Genomic DNA, 20,141 nt, shown 5'->3' with positions numbered 1-20,141 from the left:
GCAGCACTCACCGACCGTTGATAAGCAGAGTGCCTGGGATAGCGCAGGTATAGCACAGGAGTTTTGATACGTTACAGTCTGCCTGGCCACTGACTTCCCAGCCCAGCCCAGCCCCTGGCTTCTTGACTTTTCATCCCATCCAGGAAGAGCACACACCAAGTGCTGAAACCTCCTTAGCCTGACGAAGGGTTTTTGAACCCAAAAGCTTGCTTAATAACTATTCTCCAGCTATTTGGGTTGGTCTAATACAAGATATCAAATTCACCCAAGGAACCCTGTCTGCCTACGTCCTTAGACCAACACGGCTACAACCTACACCCCTGGTATAGCCCAGTGATGACCGCTGGCTTGCCAGCTTGTTTGAAGTTAGATACTGGAGCAGAGGCAAACGCTATTCCAGTAACTGTAGCAAAGGCTTTGCAGGGAAAATTGCAAGGCTCAAACTCATGTTACATTAGTCGCATTTGGCGGTGCACCCATGAAACCAAAAGGTGCAGGCATTGCAGGCTGCAAATCTGGTGCTAATGAATCTGATGTACCTTTCTACCTAACCGACAATAGTGACCCACCAAGACCTGGTAGGGTGGCTTGCACCACGTCGGACCTCATCAGACGAGTCCACGGAATGGCCCCAACAATACCCGCAACCAAGGCGGACCTTCTCAAACTATGTCCGGACGTTTTCGAAGGGGTGGGCCAATTTCCCGGTACCTACCACATCTGTGTCGACCCGGCAGTACCACCAGCGGTGCACGGGTGTAGATCAATTCCCTGTGCAACCCTAGGCACGTAGAAGACTGCCCTCAAAATGCTGGAAGCTGTGAGAGTCCTTACGAAGGTGACTAAGCCCACGCACCCTGGGTCAATAGCCTTGTGATGGCACAAAAGAAGGGTGGTTCGCTACCGCTTGGTTTATACCCGCGAGACCTCAACGAGGCAGTATCGAGGCAGCACTGTTCTATTCCCGCTGTAGAGGATGTGCAAAAGAGCTCGTCAGGTAAAAAGCTGTTCACCGTTCTTGATGAAGAGGACGTCTACGGGCAAGTCAAACCGGACAAGGAATCAGCCGAGCTGCGTACCACTTCAGTCGCCTTCCCTTTGGTGTCGAGTCGCCTAGCGAAGTATTCCCACAGAAGAACCACGAGTGCTTTTGGGGACGTTCCAGGAATCCACATGGTCGCAGATGAACCGCGTTCCTACGTAGTAAAAACTCCCAGCAGTAATGTCTACAGGAGAAACAGAAGACACTTAAGGAAAGATCAGTCCTCAGTAGCAGCAGCAGAACAAGTTGACGCGCCCCAGGAGACGGCAGCAGAACAAGCATCGGAAGTAAAACCAGATCACCAAGAGCAAGAGTTTCGTTACGTTTCAGAGGATCCACCAGTACCCATGGAGACACCTGATGGAACCACGGAAACTAAGAGCGAATGGGAGGTGAGGTTGCCTGTGAAGTACAAGGATTATGTAATGGGATCCAGACCCCTTTGGTGAGCCAAGTGCTAGCAACCTCTAGCTCTGTGGTCCTGAAATGTTCCCAGTTAAAGTAGCCGCTGAGGGACTTTCAACTACGGGAGAGGGAGCTCCCAGAGTGCAGAAGGGGGATGCGGTCCACAGCGTGTGCCTGGAAGGGGCCTGCGGTGGCACGCTCCAGTCCTTCCCCCCGATGCCCAGTAGGTGCAGTGTGCGGGTGGTGGGTTGTTGTTGTTCTCCCCGCAAGCTGTGAGCGCGTGCATTGCTGAATCCTGTTCCTAATAAAGATAAAGCTGTCTCCCATCCCACCCGTCTGTGCTGAACGCTGGCTCAAGGACAGAAGCCCAGGGGCATGGAGGTCTGGGTGAGTACCCCGTCCCAGGAGCCCGGTGGCCACGGGCAAAGACTATAACGGCTGTGAGTGAAACAGACTCCTTGCAGACGAAGTAAATCAAAGGCACGTGAGCTTTTGTAAGCTAGCTCACTTCATCAGCAGGGATCCAGGTTTTCTCCAATTATAAAAAAATCCCCAGTTTTTATATTTTTATATATAGAGGGAGAGAGAGAGGGAGAGAGAGAGAGAGAGAGAGTGAGTGGGGTTTCATTTTAATCATAATGGGAAAATGTGGATTCAAGGTTAGTGTTTTTTTAACTGAAAATTGGGGAATTGTTTTTCATCAGAGGCCCTGTTCATCGGCTGGTCAGACGGGAGTGCCGGAAGCAGCACTTCTGTCTCGAGCGGTGATGAGAATGGGAGGGGAGGAAAAAGCAGGTGCCGGCAGGGCCTGCGGTACCCTGCAGGTGTCAGTCAGCAGGGCTCGCGGCCCCGCTTTCTTTGTCCTTCCCCTTCCCTCCCCTTTGGTATTCCAATCCCTGCTTTCAGTTTAGCATCATTGCTTCCTCCAGCTGCATCTCAGCATCCGAGGAAGCAAGCTGCTGCTTGCGAAAGCTGATGCATCCCTGGTTTAGTGACTCTAGGAAGGGCAGATCCGCACTGCAAATCTTCCCTGAATCCAGGCTAGCGCGGCCAGTTCCTCTCCCTGCTCGGATCCTTAAAGGAGCAGGCTGAAGGCAGGCCCTTAGGTCTGCAGGCCAGAGTGAAACCTGATGCCACGGCATATCAGAGTACGGTGGATGCTCATACTCTGGTTACTTGACGAAGCTGCGCCTTAGAAATGGGTGCTGTTGATTACTTAATATGTGCATTGTGTTTTTAAAAGACTTTCAGAAACGTAACGTGTTTTCCAGCAGGGCTGTCCAGTTGTTCAGAAGCACCTCTTACACCTCATCTCCGTAGACCTCGTACTTTTATTTATACCATAGGCTTTTTGTAGCTTTTTTGGTTTTTTCCCTATTTCTGAATTGGGCCTTGACTTTTGGGGAGACCAGATTTTTCTGTCACGATTTGTGCTCAGCAGATAAGAGGGTGGTCAGCGCTTCTCTATAGGATACAGGAAAGTGCGACTTTTTTGAACGTATAACAAGGTGTTCGCTTTGACGTCACGCAGTATTAATACCAGCCCCGCAATACTATACTGGCAACTATAGGCCAGTCAGTGTCACCTCCATCCTCGGCAAAGTCTTTGAAAAAATTATCAAGGCTCACATTTGCGAGAGCCCGGCAGGAAAAATTCTGCTGAGGGGAAACCAGCACGGGTTCATGGCAGGCAGATCGTGCCTGACTAATCTAGTCTCTTTTTATGACCAGGTTACAAAACACCTGGACGCAGGAGCAGGGGTTGACGTCGTTTACTTAGACTTCAGGAAGGCCTTCGATACGGTATCCCACCCTGTACTGGTGAACAAGTTAAGAGGCTGTGACTTGGATGACTGCACGGTCCGGTGGGTGGCGAGTTGGCTAGAGGGTCGCACCCAGAGAGTCGTGGTGGATGGCTCGGTTTCGACCTGGAAGGGTGTGGGCAGTGGGGTCCTGCAGGGCTCGGTCCTTGGACCGATACTCTTTAACCTCTTCATCAGCGACTTGGACGAGGGAGTGAAGTGTACTCTGTCCAAGTGTGCAGATGACACAAAGCTATGGGGAGAAGTGGACACGCCGGAGGGCAGGGAACAGCTGCAGGCAGACCTGGACAGGCTGGACAAATGGACAGAAAACAACAGGATGCAGTTCAACAAGGAGAAATGCAAAGTGCTGCACCTAGGGAGGAAAAATGTCCAGCACACCTACAGCCTAGGGAATGACCTGCTGGGTGGCACGGAAGCAGAAAGGGATCTCGGAGTCCTAGTGGACTCCAAGATGAACATGAGCCGGCAGTCTGACGAAGCCATCAGAAAAGCTAACGGCACTTTATCGTGCATCAGCAGATGCATGACGAGCAGATCCAAGGAGGTGATACTTCCCCTCTATCGGGCGCTGGTCAGACCGCAGTTGGAGTACTGCGTGCAGTTTTGGGCGCCGGACTTCAAGAGGGATGCGGATAACCTGGAGAGGGTCCAGAGAAGGGCCACTCGTATGGTTAAGGGCTTGCAGGCCAAGCCCTATGAGGGGAGACTAGAGAACCTGGACCTTTTCAGCCTCCGCAAGAGAAGGTTGAGAGGCGACCTTGCGGCTGCCTATAAGGTCATCACGGGGGCACAGAAGGGAATTGGTGAGGCTTTACTCACCAAGGCGCCCCCGGGGGTTACAAGAAACAATAGCCACAAGCTAGCAGAGAGCAGATTTAGACTGCACATTAGAAAGAACTTCTTCGCAGTTCGAGTGGCCAAGGTCTGGAACGGGCTCCCAAGGGAGGTGGTGCTCTCCCCTACCCTGGGGGTCTTCAAGAAGAGGTTGGATAGGCATCTAGCTGGGGTCATCTAGACCCAGCACTCTTTCCTGCCTAGGCAGGGGGTCGGACTTGATGATCTATTGAGGTCCCTTGCGACCCTAACATCTATGAATCTGTGAATTGTTGTTATTTTTGTTGCTGTGGTTGTGACGTTTGCTGGCAGGTCCTGAACTGGCGAGTTCCGTGAACCTTCGAGGCCCCCAAAAGTCAGTTTCTGAACTGGTGTTATCGCTGACAGCGCTGGGCATTTCATGGGCCCTGCTTACCGTGCAGGCAGTGCCGCGGTATGTGCAGTGTACAGGGAGACTGGCAGCCTCCCGTCCTGTTGAAGACTTCTGACTGTCAGTTCCAGCTGTGTATTTAACGCGCACTGCGTTGACACCGCCTTCCAGTAAGCACAGGGTTCCTGTGTGGGGTCGGTCCCCTGCTCGTGTCGCGCGTGCTCCTGGAGGAAGTAGGGCCGGGCAGAGGAGAGGGCGGGCGGCCAGAGGCACGTCCCCTCGCCAGGGGAGGGTTCAAGTCAGGATGTCGTCTTCACGTTGGGGCGTTGCACTGCCTTCACGCAGATCCTGCGTGTCTCTGTCTCTGTCTCGGTCTCGGTCTCGTCTCCTCTCCTCACGCAGCCAGCCAGGAGGCGAGAGGCAAGGAAGCGTTGAGGGGGCAGGAATCTTTGGGATACACGAGCGAGGGAGACGCCAGTGCCGAGGGCGGTGTTGCGAGAGGGATTTCTCCCCAGGTTGCTGGGCCCAGAGGCTGCTCGTGACAGCCGAGAGGAAAGGGGCCTTTTCCAAAGGGGAGCAGCAGCTCCGTTGGGACGGCGGGGTGCGAGCACGCTGAGAACGCCTCAAATGATGCAAAGCGCCTCAAATGAGGCTCCGCGCCCCAAGCTGGAAAGGAGCTGCCACTTTCAAGTCATTCTCAGCTCGTGCCTGCACAGCCGTTAAGCGTGTTCGCTCAGCGTTCGCTCTGTGCGATTAAGTGCATTTTCACGCAACAGGGATGTCCACTTACACACAATTAAGCGTGTGCACAGAAACAGTGAAGCGCAATCACATGCAAGCCTGTTCTAGTTGTTAGCTGTGAGCTAGCTGAGAACAACTAAGACGAAGCAAAGGAGAGGCGCTGCAGCCGAAACCGGAAAGGAAGATTTTGCTCTGTTTCAGTCGTCCACAGCTCCTTCACAGGCAACAATTAAGGGTATTCCTGTTCCACTACCGGTGGGTGGGTTCGCGCTCAGTGATTAACAGGTGTTCAATCACAACTGCAGACACTCACACTCTCACAGGCAACAATTAAGGGTGTTCCTGTTCCACTACCGGTGGGTGGGTTCGCACTCAGTGATTAACGGGTGTTCAAGCACAACTGAAGCACAATCACACTCTCACAGGCAACAATTAAGGGTGTTCCTGTTCCACTACCAGTGGGTGGGTTTGCGCTCAGTGATTAACGGGGGTTCAATCACAACTGCAGATACTCACACTCTCACAGGCAACAATTAAGGGTGTTCCCGTTCAAATACCGGTGGGTGGGCTTACACTCAGTGATTAACGGGTGTTCAAGCACAACTGAAGCACAATCACAGTCTCACAGGCAACAATTAAGGGTGTTCCCGTTCAAATACCAGTGGGTGGGCTCACACTCAGTGATTAACGGGTGTTCAAGCACAACTGAAGCACAATCACAGCCTCACAGGCAACAATTAAGGGTGTTCCCTTTCAAATACCAGTAGTTGGGCTCACACTCAGTGATTAATGGATGTTCAAGCACAACTGAAGCACAATCACACTCTCACAGGCAACAATTAAGGGTGTTTCTGTTCAAATACAACTGGGTGGGTTCACACTCAGTGATTAACGGGTGTTCAAGCACAACTGAAGCACAATCACAGCCTCACAGGCAACAATTAAGGGTGTTCCCGTTCAAATAGCAGTGGTTGGGCTCACACTCAGTGATTAATGGGTGTTCAAGCACAACTGAAGCACAATCACACTCTCACAGGCAACAATTGAGGGTGTTTCTGTTCAAATACAACTGGGTGGGTTCACACTCAGTGATTAACGGGTGTTCAAGCACAACTGAAGCACAATCACAGTCTCACAGGCAACAATTAAGGGTGTTCCCCTTCAAATACCGGTGGGTGGGCTCACACTGAGTGATTAACGGGTGTTCAAGCACAACTGCAAACATTCACACTCTCACAGGCAACAATTAAGGGTGTTCCCGTTCAAATACCGGTGCGTGGGCTCACACTCAGTGATTAACGGGTGTTCAAGCACAACTGAAGCACAGTCACACTCTCACAGGCAACAGTTAAGGGTGTTCCTGTTCAAATACAACTGGGTGGGCTCACACTCAGTGATTAACAGTGTTCAAGCACAACTGAAGTACATTCCCACTCTGCCACTAAGCACGGTGGCACCGACCAGTGACCTTTGCCCGGGTCGTCCGTGGGGGAATCCGGTGTCGGGGGGGTTCGGGGCTCCTCCACCAGCGTGGGCAGACCCTCGGGGGAGGCATCCAAGGGACCGCTGGGGTCCTGGGGTCATTGCCATTCAGGGCCCGCTGTCGTCACCAAGGGGCCGTGAGGGTCCAGAGGGGTCTGTTATCACTCGGGGTGCTCCGCTGTCGTCCGGGGGGTCCTCCGCCGGGGAGGCGGGTGTCATCAGGCAGGGTTCCGGGCTCCGAGAGTCTCTCTGCCTCCGGGGGTTGGTCGATTGTCGGGGTCCCGACATCGTGGGGGGTGCGTCAGGGTTCGTCGCCGTCTCGGGTTCACTGGTCCCCCCTCCTGGGAGGGTCCTCCGAGATCCGTAGTCGGCGGTCCACCCTAGCTGGGGTCTCCTGACGTGCCTCAAACGTTCTTGCCAGTGGATCGGGGCGTCCTTGGGACCTGGGGGTGTTGACCCACGTTCCGTCCTCTGAGCCCTGGCGTTCGCCTAGTCCGACTGCGGGGGGACCCAAGGTCTTCGGCTACTAGCCCAAGCCGGGGTTTTCACGTTATCGGGTCCGGCGAACCGTGAGACCCTTCGGCTACTCACCTGAGCGGCACGGATGCTTGTGCAACCGGCGCTCGTTCGGACGTACTGGCGGCACCGCCTTCCCTAGCCCGTCATGACTGACGAGACCCCTTGCTGCAGCGGAGGAAGGAAAAGCAAGCTGCTACTCAGCTCACTTTTTGCTGCAGTTATTCCGGCAGTCTGCCGGCCTGGGTTGGCGCTGGTCCTGGAGAAAGTGCAATAGCAGGCCAAGCGCGGGGGAAAAAAGAAGCGGTTCTCCGTGTTTTCAGCGATTAAACAGGGTGTCTTGCCCTTTTTTAAAGGAGCGACGTGTTGGAAGGAGCAGCGTGTCTGAAGTCCGCCTGCCCGCTGGACTGCCGAGGGCCCTGCGCAGCACAAGCCCCACCCCCCAAGCAGCTCCCTGGGAAACGGTGAGTTCTGCTTTTTGACAGAGGTGCGCCGCTCCTGGAGGCGCTGCGATAGCAGGAGCTTCAGTTGTGGTTGAACGCCCTTAATCACCGAGTGGGAACCCCGCTAATTGTACCTGAACAGGAGCACCACAACACAGACACGCTGCTCCTTCAGAAGCTGCTTGCCCTGTTTCCCCTGAAGCTGCTGGCCTGGCCTGGCCTGGCCTGGCCTGCTGCGCGAACGAGCCGAGACCGGTCCCAGTACGGCCAGACGTGGCCCATTTTAACACGCCTTCCAAAAGACAGAACTTGCCATCTCGTGCTGTGCAGGGCCCTCGGCAGTGCAGCGTGCAGGCGCGCTTCAGACACGCTGCTCCTTTAAAAAAGGGCCAGACACCCCGTGGAAGACTGCCTGCGCCTGCGCCTGCTCCAGGGGAGCAACAAAAAGCCTGCGCTGGCAGGCAGTCTTTCAAACACCCTGAATTGTTGCCTGTGAAGGAGTCGAGGACAATTTAAATGGAGCCAAGCCTTTTTAATCTGGGTGTGGAGCCTCTCAGTTGTTCACAGCTAGTTCACACCCAACCACGAGAACAATGCTTTTGTGTATGGCCACCAGCCACGAGGCGCCAGGCAAGCTGTTGTAGGGGGCAGTCTTGAATATGAGCCTTTGACCAGCAGACGGGGTTTGTGCGTCTCCCCTGCCCACGGGGGGCGCTCCTCCCACCGCACCGTCCATCTCCCCCTGCTCCAAGGCCACGCGACGACAAAATGATGCATGCGCTCACCACGTAGTTGGTGTGTAGCGCATCATGCTCCAGAAGCCTCGTCTTGGTGTTGTGGCGGCCTCTGGCTCTTCCCAGGCCTTCCAGCTTTCAGTTCTGGCTCGCATCTGACCTCTGAGACATACTGTACCGTACCGTACCGTACCGCCTGTGTTCAGTTTGTTTCGTTTTGCTTCATAACAGTGTGACGACAACATCCATGGCTTTCTGGCATCCTAAAGCCCACGATTTCTGCTGCGACAGAGGATTTCCGCTGTAACAGAGCTGTTCGCAGGGGGTCACCAAGCAGGCTGCCCCTGACAACCCCCTCAGCTGCACGCTGCTGACCGCGCTCTCCATGCAGGTGCAGGCAGAGGGACCGCTTTCCTCCGGGCAGCCAGCCACCCCGCCATCTTGAAGGCTTCAGGCGAGTAGTAGCCTGCCTGCCAGACTGCCGGGGGTCCCTGCCCAGCACCAGCCCCCCCCAGATGTCTCTGAAGAAGCGACGAGATCTACTTTTTGACAGCAGCAAGTTCTCCCCGAGGGGAGGTGCACCGCTCCTGGAGGCACTGTAATACCAGACCCATGCGTGGAGTGGATGGAGCAAGCTCCGAGTCCATCTCCCAGTTCCAAAAATCCATTTAATATAAAGTCCTCACATCGAGGACATATCAGATATTAAACTGATACGAACAGACTGACTTTTATTAGTAGATGGTAAGGATGGATCCAAAAAAAGATGACAAAGCCGATAGGGAAATACAGAACACCCGGGCGAGGGACTAACAATAAAAAGGATGGGCGTGAGGTTGGGAACGCAACTAGGTTACATGCGATACAAAGTTAGCCAACTAAGCCCGGGGGTAAGGGGAGAGGGGAGTGGGGATGGGGAGGGAGGGGGGGGGTTTGCGACGCTGAGAGAGAAAGAGGATAGAAACACACATACCCGTGACAATGGTCCGCAATGGTGGGAGAAGTGGTCCGAAGATGAATTGTCTCAGTCTAGATATAGTCTATCGCGGGGGTCCTCTTCGGGTGGCGCTGGGTCGTCGTCCGTTGTTGATGAGTCCTCTTGAAGCGAAGGTCCGTCTGTTGCAGAGGGGGGCGGTTCAGGCGGTCCCCTCTGGGTCCGGTCCCCTCTGGGTCAGGTCGCCGGCGTAATTGTTGCGGACGGCGTCCTTCAGGAACCTCTCCAGGAAGGTCCTCGTGCGGGGCGTCACGGTCACGGAGTCGGCGTGCGGGGCTGGCTGCAGGGAGACTGCCAGCTCCCTGCGTTCCTCGGTCCAGGTCCAGGCGCAGCCGATGCGCTTCCCGAGGCGGCGCGTGGTGTTGCGGGCTCGGCTCCACAGCGAGGCAAAGTCCCCACCGTCTCGGCTGAACTCGCCCTCCAGCGAGCCGCTGAGGAAGGTGGCCAGGTCACGTCCGGTGGGTTGCCTGCCGATCCTCTTGCGGGCGGTCTCCTCCAGGGCGCTGGCGGCGATGATACTTACCGTCGCGTCCGGGCAGGTCAGGAGGCGGAAGGCGTGGGTTACCACGGCGATGTCGCCGAGGTCTCCCATGCGGGGCACGTTGGCACCCCCCTGCCGGTAGGGGATGTGCAGGACCTCGTTGCTGGCCCTCAGCGGTAGGTGCAGCCACTTTTTGAGCAGCTGTCGGATCTCGGCGTCCGCCTTCTTGAGTGGGGTCTTGGGGACCGCCGAGCCTCTCAGGACAAACGCGACGCGGGGGTTGAGGAAAGTGTTCACCGCATCGATCTTCTGCCAGAGGGCCAGCAGGGACGAGTCCAGTTTGTGTGCATCCTGTACGATGCCGTTGATGGTTTCCTCCGGCGTCTGCCTGGCCCGGTGGCCGGTGGGTGTCCCCAGGTGGCAGTAGGCCTCTCCGTCGCGCAGGTGCTGCATCGCCTGGCCCTGGATCGTGAGGGTGGAGTGCAGGACGCGGCTCTTCTGCTTCCCGTCGACGTGCAGGGAAGCGCGCTTGGCGATGTTAAAACGCAGGCCCATCCACCTGGCCGCCTCTGACGTCACGTCCAGCATCTGCTGCAGCTGGGTGGCGTCGGGGGCGAGGAGCACGAGGTCGTCGGCGTAGGCCAGGACGCTCAGCTTCTCGCCGTAGAGGTCGAGCCCGCCGGGGCCGCCTGCCACGGCTCGAAGGAGCGGTTCCATGGCCAGGTTGAAGATGATGGGGCTGAGGGGGCAGCCCTGTCTCACTCCCGACCGGATGGGGATCTCCGCGGTTTCCCCGTCGGTGGCGCGGACGGTTGTGGTGCAGCCGTGGTAGAGCTCGCGCACCAGGTTGGTAACGCCGTCCGGCAGGCCCAGCTCGTGGAGGGTGTCGAAGATGTGGCGGTGGGGACGGACCCGAAGGCGTTGGAAATGTCCAGCCACGCCACCACGCACGGCTTCCTGGTCCTCCGGGCGTTGTCCAGGGCCATCTGGAGGGTGAAATTGTGCTCGTAGCAGCCCTCCGTGGACATGAAGCCCTTCTGGCTTCGGCTGATGGCTCCGCCGGTCACTGCCCAGTCGGTGATTCGGCCCGCCAGGCAGCCGGCGTAGAGTTTCGCGACGGTGGAGCACAGGGCGATGGGTCTCCAGTTGCCCGGGTCGTTCGGGTCTCCCTTCTTGTGGATGAGGACCGTCATGGCCCTCTTCCAGGTGGCGGGCATGCGCTGGAACTCTCTGCACCTGTTGAAGAGAACAGAAAGAACAAGGCAGCCCGGGTCACATTTTTTAAGGAGACCGTACCTGATCCCGTCCTTGCCGGGGGTGGTGTCCCTGGTCCTCTTCAGGCGGGCTTCCACCTCCTGCGGCGTGAAGGCATCCTCGAACCCCTCTGCCGGGGGCACGGGGGTCAGCGCTTCGACGGTCGCAGGGCGTGGGGTGGCGGCATCCGTTGGAGGGTTGAAGACCCTGTTGAAATATCTGAAGAGAGCCTCCCAGGGGACCTGGCAGAAGGCCGAGGGTCCCTCCAGGATCTCTCTCACCGCCTTGGGACGGTTGGCCCGGTACAGCTTCTGCATCCAGGAGGCTGCCGCCGGGTCATAGCGCTGGTGCCTGTGTCGCCTCTGCGGTTGGGGCCTGTGATCTTGTTGCGTCGCCGGTCTGTTGTTGTTTCCTCGGGGTTGGCCGGGCCGGGCGGCTGCCGAGAGCTCCTGTGTGAGCCGGGCCACTGAGGCCTCGAAATCCTCGAAGGTGGTGGCCTGGGAGAGCTCCTCCAGCCAGAGGGTCTGCCATGGAGAGGGCATCCTCTGCTGTGGGGAGGGCTCCGCACCGGGAGATTCCGGCACGCTCGGGGGCCGGAGGCCACCCGGCGGCTCGGGAATCCTCGGTGGGACGGGGGCCTCGGGTGGCCCCGGGGGTCCTGGTGGAGGACTGTCCTGTCGGGGCGTCGTGTTCGGTCGGGGGTCCCTGGGTGGAGTCCTGCACGGTGGCGTCGTTGGGACAGGTCTCTCTGTAGGGCAGTCCTTGGAGGTCTGGTCCAGTGGGGTTGTCGGTGGGGTGGCCGGTCAGGCAGGTCTCCGCGCCGCGGCTTGGGTGTGCCAGGCCGGGGCGGCGGACCTCACCAGCGTGCCGGGTCTCCTCTCTGCTCCGTGGCCTTGGCATACCTTTTGATGATTTTTGAGGAGCTTCAAGGCCTCGTATTCGGTGCCGCAGAGGGAGCAGTAAAAAGCTAGGCGCAGCTGGTGGAAGCGCCATAGGTGTTTGTTCATGTCGCCGTGCGACCTGTACTGTCTCGGTGGGTGGCAGGTCGGGCAGAACAGCTTGTTTGGAAGAGGGAAGGGGAGGAACGTGAGTGCCGTCACGTCTGCTCCTTCCCCTGGGTCGTCCGTGGGGGGGTCCGGTGTCGGGGGGATTCGGGGCTCCTCCACCAGCGTGGGGAGACCCTCAGGGGGGGCATCCTCGGGGCTGCCGGGGTCCGTGGGTTGTCTCCCTTCAGGGCCTGCCGTCGTCACCGAGGCGCCGGAGGGGTCCGCTGTCGCTCGGGGCGCTCCGTCGTTGTCCGGGGGGCGTCCTTGGGCTCCGGGGTCCTCCGCCGGGAGGCGGCTCTCGTCAGCCGGGGTTCCGGGCTTTGAGAGTCTCTCTGCCTCCGGGGGTCGATCGATGGTCGGGGGTCCGTCGCCGCCTGTCGGAGTCCCGACATCGTGGGGGGGTGCGTCGGGGTTCTTCGCCGGCTCGGGTTCGCTGGTCTACCCTCCTGGGAGGGTCCTCCGGGATCCGCGGTCGATGTTCCGCCCTAGCTGGGGTCTCCGTGCCTCGAGCGTTCTCGACAGTGGATCAGGGCGTCCTTGAGACCTGGGGGTGTTGCTCCACGTTCTGTCCTCCGAACCCTGGCGTTCGCCTACCGACCGAGGGGGACCCAAGGTCTTCGGCTACTAGCCCGAGCTGGCGTTTTCGCTTTATCGGGGTCTGGCGAACCGGAACACCCTTTGGCTACTAACCTGGGAAGCACGGTCGCTTGCGCAACCGGATACCCTTTCGGACGTACTGGCGGCACCGCCTTCTCTAGCCCGTCATGACTGACGAGAACCCTCGCTGCAGCAGGAGAAAGGAAAGCAAGCTGCTAGTCAGCTCACTTTTTGTTTCTACAGTTCCGGCAGTCTGCCGGACTGGGTTCGGCGCCGGTCCTGGAAATAGTGCAATACCAGGCCGGGCGCGGTGCGAAAATAAGTGTTTCTCCGTCTTTTTCAGCGATTAAACTGATAAGAACAGATTTTTTTTTTTTTTTACAAAGTTATTTTTATTTACCTATGATTAGTTCAAAACCATTATTTCATTATTAAGAAAAATACTTTTTATAAAAATCTAAACTATTCAAAGAAGAAAGCAGCAATTAAAGAAAGTCTCTTTCTTTCCTTTCTTTTCACATTGGTTTCTTAAATGACGTGGAAGGAAAAGCACGCTTAGGAGATCCGGGCTCCTCTTCCTTGTCATGGAGACGTTTTCTCATTGTAGTTGGCACTTTTGATGCCTGGGAAGAATCCAGAGAGAACCCTATTTGCTTTTGTAGTTGTTTAAACGTATCCTTCACAGCCTCATCTTGAAGCCAGGGATGCCCTAAGGCTTCTTCTGTTGTAAGTCGTTTATTTGGGTCCACAACCAACAGCTTCTTCACGAGGTCCAAAGCTGTATTAGACACATGCTTCCATTCCTTTGGAATAAATGTGTATTTTCCTTGAGTGATCTGCTCTTTCAGAGACAGTTTAGTATTTTGTTCATTGAAGGGAGGATATCCACATAAGCATACAAAAAGAATAACTCCTAAACTCCAACAGTCCACAGCACGGCTGTAGCCTTCTGTCCCAAGGGAATTTAGAACCTCAGGGGCAAGGTACGTGGGAGTGCCACACAATGTTTTCATAAGAGAGGTTTCTCCAAGAATCTTGGATTGTCCAAAATCTGTAATCTTTATAAGGCAATTTTCTTCAGAAGATGAAAGTAACACATTCTCTGGTTTGAGATCCCGGTGTATAATACCATTGTCATGAAGGTACTTTACAGCCAACAGCATCTGATAAAAATACAGCTTGCAGGTAGCTTCTTTCATCTTGATTGGTCTTGACACTGTGTCATATAATTCTCCTTCTTCCATCAATTCCAAAATAATGTAATAGTCTTCTGCTTCAAAGAAGTTTTTAATCTTGATTAAGCAGGGGTGATTTATTTTCTTCAAAATCTCTATTTCTGTATTCACATTGAACACTGGATCTGCCTCTCTCACAGCAGCTGTCATAAATCTCCGTTTATTGATTATCTTTACAGCAACTTTATTACACGTGGCCTTTTCAAACGCCAGTTTGCCTTCACCACAGGCACCACTTCCCAAAGTTTTTGACATGATATATTTCTCTCTGAATTCTCTGGGATACCCCGACTGATCATCCACCATAAGATCAGAAAATACAAACACTTTGTTACTCTGTACAGACAGTGCAATTTCAGAATTGTGGGTCAGCGGCAGCCTTTTCCCTCTTCCTATAAGCTCTTTATTTACAAAGGTCCCATTCACACTGTGATCTTCTATGTAGGCAACGCAGGAGTTTTGTGGTCCCGTTTCCTTGAAAATTCAGAAATGCTTCTTGCTGTAGTTCTGGTAGAAACCTGTCTTGGACAGCCCTATCCTAGAAAAGCTGTAGTCACAGCTTTTGTCTCTGCCAAACCAACACTCGTCATTCACACAGTCTGACATCGCTGCTCTCTCAAGGCGGTTACAAAGTCCAACGGCATGTGGACCCGCTCCCCTGTGGGCAGCTTGGCTTACGCTGCGCTGCGCCCTGCGTAGTTGATGAAGCCCCCGCCAATGGCCCAGAGGCGCCCCCATGGCCGCGGGGCCGGCTCCTCCGGCTCCTGGTGCTCGGGGATGGGGGGCAGCTCCTGCGTGGGCACCATGTCCAGGGAGCTGAGCGTGCCCGAGCTGGAGGACGACTGGCTGCTGCCCTGCGAGCTGCTGGACGACGAGTCCGTCCCGCCCTGCGAAGGCTGCGACTCGCCGCCCGCCGCCCGCGACATCGCCGCTGCGAGCGGCGCGACCGGATAAGAACAGATTGACTTTTATTAGTAGATGGTAAGGATGGTAAATCCAAAAAAAGATGACAAAGCTGATAGGGAAATACAGAACGCCCGGGTGAGGGACTAACAATAAAAGGATGGGGGTGAGGTTGGGAACGCACCTAGGTTACATGCGATACAAAGTTAGCCAACTAAGCCTGGGGGTAAGGGGAGAGGGGAGTGGGGATGGGGAGGGAGGGGGGGGGGGTTTCGCGACGCTGAGAGAAATAGAGGATAGAAACGCACATACCCGTGACAATGGTCTGCAATGGTGGAAGAAGTGGTCTGAAGATGAAGTGTCTCAGTCTAGATATAGTCTATCGCGGGGGTCCTCTTCGGGTGGCGCTGGGTCGTCGTCCGTTGTTGATGAGTCCTCTTGAAGCGAAGGTCTGTCTGTTGCAGAGGGGGGCGGTTCAGGCGGTCCCCTCTGGGTCCGGTCCGGCGGCTGTTCTTCTGCTGGGGTCCGTGTACTGGCGGTGGCCCGTGATGTGCTCCACGTAAATGTCGCGGGACCACCGGATGGTGTCGGACACCATGAGGCAGCGCATCAGCTTGGCGTAGCGGCGGGAGACGCGGCAGGCACGCAGGACGCTCTCGTTACTGGGGTCCCAGGCTCCAAGCGTTCCCACGATGAGCGCGTCGACCGTCACGTCGTAGCCGTGACCCCTCAAGGTGTCGGCCAGCGGGGCGTACTTCTCCCGCTTGCGAGCCCGGGCGTCGGTGAAGGCTTGGCGCCGGTTCTCGAACGCGATGGTGACGTCCACGATGATGATCTTCTTGGCCTCCTCGTTGGTGATCACGATGTTGGGGCGCACCTGGCTCTCGGAGCCTGGGACGGTGCGGTTGACGGAGACCTGCCCCGCGGCGGCCGGGATGGCCCTCACCAGCCGGTCCTGGACAGCGTTGCGGCGGAGCTGCCAGGCCCTGGCGTGCGGCTTGCAGCTGCACAGCACAGGGGGAGGGTCTCGGCCGCGTAGCCGCACCGTCGCCACCTCTTGTCCCGGTGGCCGAAGCGGACGGCCCCGTTGAGAGGCAGGCACTTGAGGCGGGCGCGGTGGAGGAAGCGCCAGTCCGTGAAGCGCGTGAAGCTCCCGCTAGGCATGAAGTGGTTGCTGGCGTCCCACTTCGAGGTGACGTTGAAGACCTTGCCCTGGTCGGGTTTGGCCCTCAGGTCGCCGGCGTATTTGTTGCGGACGGCGTCCTTCAGGAACCTGTCCAGGAAGGTCCTCGTGCGAGGCGTCACGGTCACAGAGTCGGCGTGCGGGGCTGGCTGCAGGGAGACTGCCAGCTCCCGGCGCTCCTCGGTCCAAGTCCAGGCGCAGCCGATGCGCTTCCCGAGGCGGCGCGTGGTGTTGCGGGCTTGGCTCCACAGCGAGGCAAAGTCCCCGCCGTCTCGGCCGAACTCGCCCTCCAGCGAGCCGCTCAGGAAGGTGGCCAAGTCACGTCCGGTGGGTTGCCTGCCGATCCTCTTGCGGGCGGTCTCCTCCAGGGCGCTGGCGGCGATGATACTTACCGTCGCGTCCGGGCAGGTCAGGAGGCGGAAGGCGTGGGTGACCACGGCGATGTCGCCGAGGTCTCCCATGCGGGGCATGTTGGCACCCCCCTGCCGGTAGGGGATGTGCAGGACCTCGTTGCTGCCCCTCAGCGGGAGGTGCAGCCACTTTTTGAGCAGCCGTTGGATCTCGGTGTCCGCCTTCTTGAGTGGGGTCTTGCGGACCGCCGAGCCTCTCAGGACGAATGCGACGCGGGGGATGAGGAAAGTGTTCACCGCGTCGATCTGCCAGGGGGCCAGCAGGGACGAGTCCAGTTTGCGTGCGTCCTGCACGATTCTGTTGATGGTTTCCTCTGGCATCTGCCTGGCCCGGTGGCCGGTGGGCGTCCCCAGGTGGCAGTAGGCCTCTCAGTCACGCAGGTGCTGTATCGCCTGGCCCTGGATCGTGAGGGTGGAGTCCAGGACGCGGCTCTTCTGCTTCCCGTCAACGTTCAGGGAAGCGCACTTGGCGACGTTAAAATGCAGGCCCATCCACCTGGCCGCCTCCGACGTCATGTCCAGCATCTGCTGCAGCTGGGTGGCGTCGGGGGCGAGGAGCACGAGGTCGTCGGCGTAGGCCAGGACGCTCAGCTTCTCGCCATAGAGGTCGAGCCCGCCGGGGCCGCCTGCCACGGCTCGAAGGAGCGGTTCCATGGCCAGGTTGAAGATGATGGGGCTGAGGGGGCAGCCCTGTCTCACTCCCGACCGGATGGGGATCTCTGCGGTCTCCCCGTCGGTGGCGCGGACGGTTGTGGTGCAGCCGTGGTAGAGCTCGCGCACCAGGTTGGTAACGCCGTCCGGCAGGCCCAGCTCGCGGAGGGTGTCGAAGATGTGGCGGTGGGGCACAGACCCGAAGGCGTTGGAAATGTCCAGCCACGCCACCGCGCACTGCTTCCTGGTCCTCCGGGCGTTGTCCAGGGCCATCTGGAGGGTGAAATTGTGCTCGTAGCAGCCCTCCGTGGACATGAAGCCCTTCTGGCTTCGGCTGACGGCTCCGTCGGTCACCGCCCAGTCGGCGATGCGGCCCGCCAGGCAGCCGGCGTAGAGTTTCGCGACGGTGGACCACAGGGCGATGGGTCTCCAGTTGCCCGGGTCGTTTGGGTCTCCCTTCTTGTGGATGAGGACCGTCATGGCCCTCTTCCAGGCGGCGGGCGTGCGCCGGAACTCTCTGCACCTGTTGAAGAGAACAGAAAGAACAAGGCAGCCCGGGTCACGTTTTTTAAGGAGACCGTACCTGATCCCGTCCTTGCCGGGGGCGGTGTCCCTGGTCCTCTTCAGGCGGGCTTCCACCTCCTGCGGCGTGAAGGCATCCTCGAACCCCTCTGCCGGGGGCACGGGGGTCAGCGCTTCGACGGTCGCAGGGCGTGGGGTGGCGGCATCCGTTGGAGGGTTGAAGACCCTGCTGAAATATCTGAAAAGAGCCTCCCGGGGGACCTGGCAGAAGGCCGAGGGTCCCTCCAGGATCTCTCTCACCGCCTTGGGACGGTTGGCCCGGTACAGCTTCTGGATCCGGGAGGCTGCCGCTGGGTCGTAGCGCTGGCGCCTGGGTCGCCTCTGCGGTTGGGGCCTGTGGTCTCGTCGCGTCGCCGGTCTGTTGTTGTTTCCTCGGGGTTGGCCGGGCCGGGCGGCCGCCGAGAGCTCCTGTGTGAGCCGGGCCACTGAGGCCTCGAAAGCCTCGAAGGTGGTGGCCTGGGAGAGCTCCTCCAGCCAGAGGGTCTGCCATGGAGAGGGCATCCTCTGCTGTGGGGAGGGCTCCGCACTGGGAGATTCCGGCACGCTCGGGGGCCAGAGGGCACCCGGCGGCTCGGTTCCTCCCGGCGGCTCCGGAATCCTCGGCGGGGCGGGGGCCTCGGGTGGCCCCGGGGGTCCTGGTGGAGGGCTGTCCGGTCGGGGCGTCGCGTTCGGTCTGGGGTCCCTGGGCGGAGGCCTGCACGGTGGCGTCGTTGGGGCAGGTCTCTCCGTAGAGTGGTCCTCGGAGGTCTGGTCCGGTGGGGTTGTGGGTGGAGTGGCCGGTCTAGCGGGTCTCCGCGCCGCGGCCTGGGTGCGCCGGGCCGGGGCGGCGGACCTCACCAGCGTGCCGGGTCTCCTCTCTGCTCCGTGGCCTTGGCATACCTTCTGGTGATTCTTGAGGAGCTTCAAGGCCTCGTATTTGGTGCCGCAGAGGGAGCAGTAAAAAGCTAGGCGCAGCTGGTGGAAGCGCCGTAGGTGTTTGTTCATGTCGCCGTGCGACCTGTACTGTCTCGGCGGGTGGCAGGTCGGGCAGAACAGCTTGTTTGGAAGAGGGAAGGGGAGGAACGTGAGCGCCGTCACGTCTTCTCCTTCCCCTGGGTCGTCCGTGGGGGGGTCCGGTGTCGGGGGGGTTTGGGGCTCCTCCACCAGCGTGGGGAGACCCTCGGGGGGGCATTCTCGGGGCCCCCGGGGTCCGGGGGTCGTCGCCGTTCAGGGCCCGCCGTCGTCACCGAGGCGCCGTGGGGGTCCGGAGGGCTCCGCTGTCGCTCGGGATGTTCCGTCGTTGTCCGGGGGGCGTCCTCGGGCTCCGGGGTCCTCCGCCGGGAGGCGGCTCTCGTCAGCCGGGGTTCCGGGCTTTGAGAGTCTCTCTGCCTCCGGGGGTCAATCGATGGTCGGGGGTCCGCCGCCGCCTGTCGGGGTCCCGACATCGTGGGGGGTGCGTCGGGGTTCTTCGCCGGCTCGGGTTCGCTGGTCTACCCTCCTGGGAGGGTCCTCTGGGATCCGCAGTCGACGTTCCGCCCTAGCTGGGGTCTCCGTGCCTCGAGCGTTCTCGACAGTGGATCAGGGCGTCCTTGAGACCTGGGGGTGTTGCTCCACGTTCCGTCCTCCGAACCCTGGCGTTCGCCTACCGACCGAGGGGGACTCAAGGTCTTCGGCTACTAGCCCGAGCTGGGGTTTTCGCTTTATCGGGGTCCGGCGAGCCAGAACACCCTTTGGCTACTAACCTGGGAAGCACGGTCGCTTGCGCAACCGGATACCCTTTCGGACGTACTGGCGGCACCGCCTTCTCTAGCCCGTCATGACTGACGAGAACCCTCGCTGCAGCAGGAGAAAGGAAAGCAAGCTGCTAGTCAGCTCACTTTTTGTCTCTACAGTTCCGGCAGTCTGCCGGACTGGGTTGGCGCCGGTCCTGGAAATAGTGCAATACCAGGCCGGGCGCGGGGCGAAAGTAAGTGTTTCTCTGTCTTTTTTCAGCGATTAAACTGATATGAACAGATTTTTTTTTATTATTATTATTTAATATCAAAATGTTTAATCGTCTCTCCACACCATCTCCTTTTGACAATATTTCACAGAAAAACAATATCATACATAACACAATCGTAGGGGACGCCCGTCCCCTTTCCAATCACAATTTCTCCACCGTTGTATCACTGAATCCTCTTTATACATAACCATTAATTCACTCCATGACAATACATTTTTGCTCTTTTCTCATACAGGTTCTTGGGACACTTCAAACATTTACAATACATTTTCACATTGTACACAGTCTTTTCACATAGTCTTGTATTTTCCTCCATTTTATTTGCATTTAACTTGTTTCCATCGTTCTTTATTTGTCACACACAATTCACCTTAGTTTTATCTCATTACCACTGTTTTCCCAATGTTTCATTTCCACCTTTCCCCTCT

General features: G+C 57.8%; 1 non-coding gene and 1 pseudogene across 1 annotated transcript; both read right to left on the bottom strand.

The window, feature by feature from the left end:
• Window positions 1-8,964: 8,964 nt before the first annotated feature.
• Window positions 8,965-9,161, bottom strand: LOC132247837 (U2 spliceosomal RNA). Its single transcript, XR_009459263.1, has one exon. It is a non-coding gene; the product is annotated as a U2 spliceosomal RNA (small nuclear RNA).
• A 4,070-nt stretch (window positions 9,162-13,231) lies between these two features.
• LOC132248734 (serine/threonine-protein kinase Chk2-like) lies at window positions 13,232-14,941 on the bottom strand (annotated as a pseudogene).
• Between the last annotated feature and the right edge of the window lie 5,200 nt (window positions 14,942-20,141).

The sequence above is a fragment of the Alligator mississippiensis genome, chromosome 1 (genome assembly GCF_030867095.1).
Source record: "Alligator mississippiensis isolate rAllMis1 chromosome 1, rAllMis1, whole genome shotgun sequence".
Lineage (NCBI taxonomy): Eukaryota > Metazoa > Chordata > Crocodylia > Alligatoridae > Alligator > Alligator mississippiensis.
This window is presented reverse-complemented; position numbering and strand designations above follow the sequence as displayed.